General features: G+C 47.1%; 1 long non-coding RNA gene across 1 annotated transcript; it reads right to left on the bottom strand.

The window, feature by feature from the left end:
• Positions 1-9,073: 9,073 nt before the first annotated feature.
• On the bottom strand, positions 9,074-10,851 carry LOC125336395. The gene is made up of 3 exons (XR_007207747.1): positions 10,651-10,851; positions 10,345-10,554; positions 9,074-10,256 (listed from the first exon to the last, which is right to left on the bottom strand). It is a non-coding gene; the product is annotated as an uncharacterized LOC125336395 (long non-coding RNA).
• Between the last annotated feature and the right edge of the window lie 245 nt (positions 10,852-11,096).

Raw genomic sequence — 11,096 nt, 5'->3', positions numbered from 1 at the left:
CGGCGTGGAGGTGCCACCTCCTCACTGGCACCGTGAAGCTGCCAGAGAACAGCACCAGCTCCAACACATCCCACAGGCTGGTGAGCACAGGTCCTGACACACTGCCAGGGCTGGCCCTTTGTCCTGAGCTGTCCCAGCCCAGCAGCCACAGGGACCGCGGGATCTGTGCCAGCAAAGGATCAACGCAGCATCCTCAACCTGTCCTGGCACTTCCAGAACTTGCTGGAGCTGGAGTTAACAAAATCTGGGTTCAGTTCCCAGCTCAGCTACACATTCTTTTTGTCCCTGTGGGCAAGTGACTGAGCCTTGCTGTGCTCTAGTTTGCCATCTACAAACTGGAGTAAAGTTACAGCCTTTTTTTCTCACCACTATTTTGACTTGTCTACTTACATTACAGTCTTTTGGGAGAAGAGGCTGTACATGCATATCTACCAAATCTAAGATAAGTGATCTAATCCTGGTAGATTTCTCTAGGTATTACTGTCACACAAATTCCAAGGGCTGTGTCTATATAGACAGCTTAACCTACTCTCAGGCGCCAGTAAGTGACTTATCTCAGCACTGTGCCTGTGCACCAAGGTCTCTGATTGTTTTACATTTGCATTTCAGAACCTGAGCTCCTGTTCCCTGGGATTTCCAAGCCCAGAGACCTGATCCAGGTGTCCCACCCAATGCCTGTGGGTGCAGGGCATTGCTATCATTTCACTCCAGAGCAAGATCTTCCCATACCATTCCTCATCTCTAGAAAAATCAGTCTCAGCAAATTATATAAACGGTATTTATACAGGCAAGTTAGGTCAATCACCACCGATTTTATTCACTCTAGTAAATGAGCCAAAGAGGGTTACTTCTTTTCTGTGCTTTGATGGTTCTCTTTCAATCTGTGGGATATGATTTCCTCACTCTTATTTAATTAAGAGCAGGACTCAAACATTTAAAGTTACCTACCTCCTCTCCAAGAACAATACTGTCCCACCTGCACATCCACCCCAGGGTGAAGAGGGACCTGGGATCTTGGCAGCCGAGGGGCTTCCCTGGGGAACCAAGCTGCTCTGGCATGTTTTATAGATATTTCCTCTCTCCCCATTTCTCAGCAGTCAGTCAGGACATGCCATGACTCTGCTCAGGGCTCTGTGGTCCTTTCAGGCCTAGCTCAGAGCATCTTGCCCAGGGCAAACCTCACCAGGCCCCAGAAGACAAGAGCTGCTGCTGCCACGTGTCTGTGCAAGGCTGGACGCTTGCTCGCACAGGAGGGACGGGCTCGGAGCAGCTTCAGAGCAGACAGAAGTCACCTCCACATCCATACAAAGCTCTGTTGCCCATCCCCTCCATCCTGCTCTCTCCTTCGGGGTGGCTCAGCCTATTGTCTCTTTTAGTTTGAGGAGTGGAAAAAGAAAGAAGCGAAAGGCAGAGCAGCAGCCTGTGCAGTCACTGGGTCCATGGCTCCCACACAGCTCCAGGGCCCCATTTGCTCCCAGGTAAAGAGGAAGCTTTGGGGACTATGGACACAGCTTGGATTTTATTTTAAAGGCTTTAATATTTGGAGCTGTATTGATTTATCTCAGCATGCCAGCGTACCACTGGTAACTAAGCAACACCAATCCTCTCTGTTCCGGGAAGCTCACGGGATTTTTGCCTATGAACAATATTACTTTGTGTATATGAAGCTAAATGGACCATAGGCACCATTTGTAAGTGGAGGATATTTGAGTTCCATACTTTTTTTATTTTTTCTTGCTTGTTATCTTTTTTGGCCTGGAATAGATTTGTCAGAACCACTCGTGGGTCTGAGACAAGTTGCACACTGAGCACACTCCCACCATGACCTTGTGCACTATGCTTTGCACTGACAAATATTTCCAGCTAAGAAGCACAATTATCTCAGAACCACAGGATATTCTGAGTTGGACAGGACCCACAAGGATCATCAAATCCAACTCTTAGCTCAGCACATCTCCAGAACATCCCCAAGAATCCCACCATGTGCCTGAAGGCATTGTCCAAACACTTCTGGAACTCAGACAGGCTCGGTGCTGTGGCCATGACCCTGGGGAGGCTGCTCCTGTGCCCACCCACTGTCTACGTGTTATATACACAGTGTCCCCAGGGCAAACAGAAAACTCCAGGATAGCTCTCCTTTGTGCTTTCCCAACCTGGTTTAAGGCACCCAAAGAAATCAAGTCCAAAATCCAACTAATTATAAAATAACATGGAAAAGGTAACTACTCTGGGAACAGCATTGTCCATCAAGCCTGATGCTCAGAGCACCTTAGAATTAACACATGCTTAATTTTAAATTCTCAAAAAACCCCCTTACACCGGAATAATACTTTAATTCCTCATTTAAAAAATATATGTATTAATGACACGTCAGCTGGCAGCATAGGAGAGAAGATGCCTTCCTGGAGATGCTGAGATGCAGGCACAGATAAGCCACTCTGATGTATCAGGCACTGCAGGCTCCCAATCTCAGCACTGGGCAGCAGCAGCAGCACAGACTGCCCCTTCCTGAGCCACTGCAGCTCAGGGCAGATCCCATGGCCACTGGAGCCATTGCTCAGCCTCTCCTGCAGCCACCCAGACACACAGCTAACAGGACAGGTTTAGGTGAGGCAGCTGCCCACCTGCTGCTGGTACCAAAATGAGCTCCACATCAGCAGCAGAGCGGTGATTAACTGATAATACTTCTCAGCAGCGTGAGCTGGATTTGCACCAGCCATCTACCAGCAAAAGCCTCCAACTCCCAGCGAGACTCAATATTAAAAGACATCAGGAAGGAGTCTAGGCTGAGAGAAGAATGACCATGGATTAGGGAAAAGAGAGCACGAACCCATCAAGCATTTCAAAGGGAAACAAAATTTTCAGATGTCATATGGCTGCTTTTATCTGCAAATTGAGTTTTATCTGTGGGGGGAAGTATAAACCCTACAGAAACACTTAGCACAGTGGTAAAAAATAATGTTAAATTAAGCTTACAAAAATGTTTCTCTTTCTGAAAATCTTGGCTGGCGACAAATGGCTTGTGCCAAGTTATAAATCAAGTGTTGGGTTTCTTTAACACTCAGCATCCCCTGATTTATGATGCCATCACAAGCTCTCGATTGATTTCTGACTCAGTGATCCATCTTCCCCCATAGGTACCTGCCCATTATAACGCCTTTTTCTGAGCAGCAGCACATTTCACGTCCCAGAAGGGCTTTAGAAAGGAGAGGTTGAATGGAGACCTGCTGGCTGGCAGAGCACAGTCCTGAGGGGCTGAGGTGGCCACAGAGGGAGAGGAGGTGGTTGGTGTTGGCACTCAGGAGCAGCTCTACTCACTTGAGTACAGCATGTAGGGTCCAGGCTTGCTGGCCATTGAACCAGCATGGCCTTTAGGAGACAGAGGTGCTGCTGGGAACAGCAGGCATGAGCTTTCTGACTTGTTTGGGATGATAGAGCCACCCTGCTTCCCCAGGGCTTAGTTCCCAAGAGCAGCCATCCCTCACAGATGAAAACAAATTAAACCTTACAAGCTGGAAGAGTCCAGCTCACCAAAACCTTTCACCTGACAGGAAAGCCCTTTCCTCTAAAAGCATCCCACTCCTCAGCAAAGCCTGTTCCCACCAGCTGAGCAATCCAAGGACAGCAGGGCTTACCCAAGGCTTAGGGGACCAATGATGTGACACATTCCCATGCAATGGCATGGCCAAGGTGCACCCTCCATCAGGGACAAGTGGGTAGAAGCTGTGCAAGGACTTGCTCAGCAGCAAAAGTCACTAACCCCCTGGATATCCCAACCCCGAGAACACTCTCTAAGCCACTCTTGCCAACACAAGGCAGATTACCCAAGCACAGCTACTTATACTGACCTGCCTCTAACCAAACCAAGTGGTTTTCTGAGAGCAGCAGGGAGGGCAGTGGGGAGCAGCTGGAGCACCCAACCCCAAATGCAGCACAGCTGGAGGCTCTTAAGGAAACCCAAGCACCTTGGAAATGAGAGACTATGGGGATGACAAGGGGGAAAAGTAACAAATATTGACCACTCAAAACCCTGTGAGGTTTTTAGACTTCAGTGTGCCAGAGCTGTGTCCCAGGCAATGCATCAGCCATTGGGGTGAGCACAGGGATCATGAATATGGGCTGGAAATCCCTGGAGTTCACTGACTATCAGAGCCTTGTCCATGTCAGCCAGGTTATATACCTTTATCTAATGTAACCTCTCCTATAGAAACGTTTTCTTGGGGAGTCCAGAAGCTGGCTGTCCACTCAGATGGTGCCTTTTTAACTTCTGAGATAAATAAGACTTTTCTGTGTCACTGTATGTGATTATTTACAGTGGCAAGGGCCTGTGAATGGCACGTGCTGTCAGTTCAGTATGTAAATGATGCCAGCTCAGTTTGCTAGATCCCATCAATTATTTTCATACACTTTTCTTTGCCTTCAGCTATCAGAGGAACAGTCACCTTGATGTCTTGAAGCGGTTTTTTTCTCCCATTTCCTATGGGGTGTGTGACTCTACTTTGAGGCTTGGTGGGGAGGAGAACAGGGTTTTCAGAAGAAAGTGAGTTGAGAGAATGAAGTGAGTTGATGGCCTTTCGAACTCCCCCAAAGAGCCAGACAGAACAGCTGCCTCTCCATTAAAAACTGCTACAGTCCACAGCTTCTGCATAGGAGTTTCAAGGTTGGGGTGGCCTAAGGAGCCAGCCCTGGTCTCAAGGGAAGGGTAGAACGTGGTGCTCACATCAGCAGGGTGAGCAGGATCAGGCCCTCAGCATCACCCACGCGTATTTTTTCGAGGAGCCTTCGCTCATCCCGTTCTGAAAGCTGAGTGCTGCTGGCTTCCACCCCCTTGTGCCTTTTTTCTCAACTCTTTCTCTACGTTCACTATTAGTCTTTAGATTAGATTGCTCACTTCCCACACTTATTGGGGTGTCTGTTTCCCATTCCCACACAGCAGTGCTGGATCAGCCCCCCTTTAGACCCTCAGCTGGCACAAACCAACTTTGTTGGACTGGCGTTGGCAGTTACTGACCTGACCCAGTGACCTGTTCCTTAGAGAGAATTTGCAGGGGCTCAACAACAGCCTTGCAGAGCTTTTGGAAGCAGACATGTCCCCTGTTACTTTGCCCCCTTTCTGTGAGCAAGCACATTTCCTTGGACACCCAACTCCAGCCACCCTGCAGTCGGGCAGGCAGCAGCACTTGAGCTCAAGGTGCTCATTCTCTCTTCTGATGCAGAGAGGGGAAAAAAAGAAAATAAAACAAACCCATAAATCACCAAGCTAGCAAATGAAAATAAATACACTTAAAAATATTTCCATGCTGCTTTTTATTATTATTATTTATAATGGTATTACAGAATTTTGTAAAATTAAAGTAAATGTCAAGCAGAATGTAATAATTTTCCTTGGGGTTTGGCACATTTGTGTGCCCGACAGTTTCACATTTTTCTTTATATCCGTGAAGACAGGAGCCTGACAGGGCTATATTTTGTTACCCACTTTGTTCAATTTTGTCATAAATTGGAGCGAACAAAACAGTGAAAATATAGACACCAAATTAATCAAAGAAATCACATTTTAAAGCACCTCAGACAAACGTATGAAATAATCATACTGTGCCAGGAAAACACATGCAAACACCAACATTTCCCCCTTCCAAACACACACACTTTGCTCCAAGAAGGGCAGAGGCCTCACCCCAGGGCCATTAGTGTTAGCACCAGATGTTGCTCCTTGGCTGTCTCACCTTGGAGAGCCGTCAATTAATTTCTCTCCCATGAATTTCTTTCCCTGCACCTGAAATTTATCCAAATCTCAGCTACTGCATCCCATGGCTATGAGCTGCATTTTTTAACACGATGGTGGGTGCCTGACGTGCAGCGGCTAATTTGGTGTGCCAGCACGCACGGTTACATCGTCACCTTTCAACAGGTTGTGTTCAAATTCACACCTCCATCCTCCCACTGCTGCTGCCGCCAGCAGCTCTGCAATGCCTGACAGGGCGCTGTCACTGCCGGGCCACTCCAAACCCTCCCTTAGAACGGTGGCTGTCCCTGTTGTTTGAAGGGAGACATTTGCAGTTCGTAGGAAGAAGCACCATGCATAAAGAACTGCAATTTCCATGAGAATGACAAGGAGAAATGCGAAGTGAGTAGCAGGGCTATCCTCAGGCCAATCCTTTCTGCCTGAGTAAATTCGATTTGAATTCCTCTTGAAAGACCAGCTCTGCAGCACTTGGACTATATTGAAAAGGTCACTGGAGGCAATGTCAGACATACTTTCCAGCTGCACTACAAGTGCACTGATAGAGATTCATAACAATGTATTACTGCAGCTGGAGATCCAAAGTGACTCTCAGAGGAATCCTCCCCACTTATCTGGCAGCAGCAGACTATTCCATTACTCCCCTTTAATGCCTGGATGGAGGTGTTCCTGCCTTCTCTCCTGGCCCCCAAACGCTGAATTGGAAGCTCTTGGAGTTTGTGAGACTTGGTGAGGATGGCTGGTGGGATCTTGCAAGCCCTACGTTCATTCCAGCCACTGAAGTGGCCACACTGGTATTCACTTGCCTTCCTCCTACCTCTGGGCTTCAGAGCACTGTTGGGATATAAATGAGAGCAGGAGCACAGCACAGCCATAGTGGTAGAATGTGTCTAACACCAACAGCATCCAAAACTCACCTCTGGCACAGGCAGAAGTCTCCTGATGTCCTGCTAGAATTAGGCTTAAAACCTGAAACAGAAAATGTTGTCCCTGCCCATGGCAGAGGGTTGGACCTAGATGATCTTTAAGCTCCCAACCAGCCCAAACCATTCTATGACTGTCTCCTTTCGTCTCGAATTCAGTATTTTGCCCTGTAGCCCTGTACTAGGAAAACCTGAGTTTCCCTCTTATCCCACTAACAAACATCCCCATGGTGCTGGGAGCAGGCAGTGGAGGCATTGCTGGGAGTCCCTGTGCTCACCCACCCCAAGGAGCGGGAGAGGGGCAGCATCACAGAGCAAAGGGAGGGCTGACTAGCAGGGACCTGGAAAGCTGCCACATTCCCCTGCAAATGTGGAAGTGGTTCAGTAGTAGATTAAAGGATTTTTTTTTCTCCCAGACTACATACACCCACCAATATATGGCAAATATTCATTTTAAGCTTATTTGTGTATGCGTTGCTAAATACCATAATGGTCTCCAGCTGTATGGCAGGAGGGCCCATTCACTGACATTTTACTGTTGGGTTTATTTTTTTTTTTCCTTATTGTATTATCAGTGTATTTCCTCTCATTTTGCTTTGTGCTCGTAGAATGCCTGACGTCTCCTATCACACCTGTTTTCTATTATTTGTCCTTTTATTTTAATTCCCCATCTATTGTGTGGATTCTGAAAATCATCTGATAAATCCCATTCTCTACTTTTAAAAAAGCCCCTGAGAAGGTTTTAATAAGTGAAATCTGTATTTTTCTACACCATGCTCAATGAAAGTGTCCGGTGAATAACCCCTGATTGTCAGGTGTTCCCATCCCCATCATCTAAGCAGGGGGGATAATTAGCAGACACATGAAGGTTTACAATTCTGCAAATATCTCAGAAAGACCATTTGGCTGCTTGATCAGTAGAAGGATATTTTTAAAACTGCCATTTGAGATTCAGCTGTATTGCTAATTAAATGAGAATTTCATAAAAATAATCTGAAAAAAGTCTCCGTTAATTGGAGAACGATAACGAACAGACTTGCTAAACAGAGGCATAAACGTCAAACAATCGAAGAGGAATAATAAAGTGCTGAGTTATCGTGCAATGCCAGGCAGCTTTCCTACTTTTATTTTAAGTTTTAACTTTTAGCAATTTTTTTTTTTTTATGGTATTTGTGAATGGCATTCAAAAATGTGCTTTGCAATCATAATTTCCAACCCTTCGATTGGGTGTGAGCAATGCTTGGCAGCACTAATGGTGTCCTTGCTTCAAGTCTTCTTGCATTCTGTGAACAGCTTTTGTGTTCTGCAATGAATACGAGGGGGGAAACGCATTAATATTGTGTGGTTGTTATTCCTGCAGGGTAGTGGCATTATTGAATTAGTGATTCTTTGTAACAATAATGACTTCCAGTGCTGCATTGTACAGTAAAATACATGGAGTCAGGAAGGAACTGGGGAGCCCGTTGGAAGACTCCAACCCAGTTCTGTCGCTGCTGTTCAGCACTCAGCTGCCACGTGCTGCACCTGTGCAGGGAGCAGAGTGCCCCTCCCTTCCCCACACCACTGGATGAGGATGGAGCAGGTATCTATAGGGAGCAGGCAGTGCTGCTGGGGCTGTGATCCTTGGCAGCCCCACGCTGGCATGAACGTGCCATGCTAACTCCTGGCACAGGGTTGCGTAAGTTGGGATTGCTCGGAGAGAAGAGAAGAGAAGAGAAGAGAAGAGAAGAGAAGAGAAGAGAAGAGAAGAGAAGAGAAGAGAAGAGAAGAGGAAAAAGAAGAGAAGAGAAGAGAAGAGAAGAGAAGAGAAGAGAAGAGAAGAGAAGAGAAGAGAAGAGAAGAGAAGAGAAGAGAAGAGAAGAGAAGAGAAGAGAAGAGGAGAGAAGAGGAAAGAGAAGAGAAGAGAAGAGAAGAGGAAAGAGAAGAGGAAAGAGAAGAGAGAGAAGAGAAGAGAAGAGAGAGAAGAGAAGAGAAGAGAAGAGAAGAGAAGAGAAGAGAAGAGAAGAGAAGAGAAGAGAAGAGAAGAGAAGAGAAGAGAAGAGAAGAGAAGAGAAGAGAAGAGAAGAGAAGAGAAGAGAGAAGAGAAGGGTCCAGGGAGACCTTATAGTTGCTTTCAGTACTGAAAGGTGTCTGTGAGAAAGAGGGGGACAAACTTTTTAGCAGGGCCTGTTGTGGTAGGACAAGGGGTAATGGTTTGGGACTAACAGAGGATTGATTTGGATTAGATATTAGGAAGAAGGTTTTTATGCTGAGGGTGGGCAGGCCCTGGCACAGGTTGCCCAGAGAAGCTGTGGCTACCCCATCCCTGGGAGTGTCCAAGGCCAGGTTGGATGGGGCTTGGAGCAACCTGGTCTGGTGGAAGGTGTCCCTGAACCTTCAAGGCAGGGGGTGGAATGAGATGGTCTTTAAGGTCCCTTCCAACCCGAACCATTCCAGGGTTCCATCATCTTGCATTAACAAAAAGCTGGTGCCTTGCAGCCTCTACTCCGCCATGCCCCTGCCCCAGCCCTTGGCACTGTCTCACAGGCCCACAGCAGCTGACACAGAGCTGCATGGAAAAGTTTGCAGTAATACCTCCATTAATTTTACACCAGCAGAGAGTTCTGAAGCTGTGGCTGCCTCCCTCGACATAAAATTTGCCTTCAATTTGCCTCTGAGTGCTGCCTTCACACTCTCACAGCCCAAAGAGATTGACTGTGACACCGAGACTTCAGCCTTAGCATGAAGTGTCTCTTGGATATTCCACTTGTGTGAAAAAACCCAAACAAACCAGCTTTGTGAAAGCCCAGAGTAATGAGAATTGACTGCCCTCCATGAGAAATATCGATTAATTACTCTGCAGTGGAAAAAAAGACAACTGTGATGATACACATTTCCCAGCTACAGCACAAACAATTGCTTTTGAGGCATAGAGAGCCTGGGCTGAGGAACCTTGTAGAATTAAGTCATCTCCAGGAGGGAGACAGCAGCCAGGCTTACTGGAGTGCAGGAATATAGCTAGATTTTGGCCAAAGAGAGTTTCTTCTAACAGTGTTTGAAGCAAGGTCAAGTGTTTGAGTAAGCTGGTGTAGTGGCAGGTGTGCCTGCTCGTGGTAGGGGGGTGAACTAGATGGTCTTTAAGGTCCCTTCAAGCCTAAACCATTCTAGCATCCTGTGGTCGTCTCCTACACTTTTGGTTCAAGTTCAGTTTCAGCTTTTCTAGAAGAGTTTCTTATGGGAACATTTACTTAAGAATCTGCTTGGGTTCCTACCCCCTGAGGAGCCTTCTGGGGAACGCCCTCAAAGTTTCTGGTGCCGGTGGCAGAGCTCTGGCTATGCCATTCTGCTGCAGCCCTGTGCCACCTCCCTAATCTGCTTAGACACCACAACAGGGACACTGACCATGACAACCTGACCCACTCTAGAAATGGAAAAATCATTGCAAAATGGTATTTCTGGGAGTAGCAAAAAAAGAAAAGTCAATTTCACAGTGCTGGACTGATATGTATCAACATGAGAATAGGAACCAAAAAGGCAAATGAAGAAATCAGCTGCACATCCTGCCCAGCTGTGGGCATGCTGTGCCTTTCCCAGTAAGCTGTGCACATGACCTGGAAAAGGAAAATATTAGAAAATATTAGAAAGTATCTTCTGCTGACCTGCTGGTCTCACTGGCTTCAGAGGTGGGACAGGACTTACAGTGGGTCCCTTTCCAGCTATGAAATCCTTGTCCTTTAATGGCATCCAGGTACATCCAGAGCCTACACTGTACTCAGTCCCTGCTGGGAGCACCCCAGGTTCAGCTCCTTTCTTAGACACAGCCCTTGGGTGACCTGAATCATGTCACTTCATCTGTCTCTGCAGCAATTCTCCTTTGGGTTCTTGGATGTAGTGCTTCTTCTGGGCATGCTAGGAAGAAAAACACATTATAGGTGGTAAAAATTCAGATAACTGGATAAAAGCAGAAGATAAATAAAAGTAAGATTCCCCTATGCATTCAGGCACCTGGTTCACTCCCTCCAGGGCTGTGTTGTGTAGGATTGTGCAGATGAGTTATTAGAGCAGCTGGTTCTCAGCTGCACTTTGGGTCTCCAGTGCCACAGGTAGTTGTTGCTCTCTGGAAAGTAGAAACACAAGGAATAGGCTAAATGTAATGTATGTATTTATACACTGCACACACACAAGGCAGGGAAGACAGCTGCATGACCACTAACTTGCAGAAGTTGTAAGTTCCTGTTGTTACCGTTCCAGCCCATCGCCACACAGCTGCTCCCTGGGAGCAAAGTGTGGGGGTGCTGCACACTTCCCTGCTGCCACCACGCTGGCAAGTCCCTGGCAAGTTCCAATCCTGGGGCAGGGGGACAGGCAGCTGGACCTGCCACACGTGTCCACGTGGTCCAGGTGTGCCCAGGTTGACAGAGGTACAGAAATGGAGGCTTTCCCTCCCACAG

Source organism: Corvus hawaiiensis, chromosome 20 (genome assembly GCF_020740725.1).
Source record: "Corvus hawaiiensis isolate bCorHaw1 chromosome 20, bCorHaw1.pri.cur, whole genome shotgun sequence".
In the NCBI taxonomy this organism is placed as follows: domain Eukaryota; kingdom Metazoa; phylum Chordata; class Aves; order Passeriformes; family Corvidae; genus Corvus; species Corvus hawaiiensis.
Note: the sequence above shows the minus strand (reverse complement) of the source record. Positions and strands in the feature narration are given on the sequence as shown.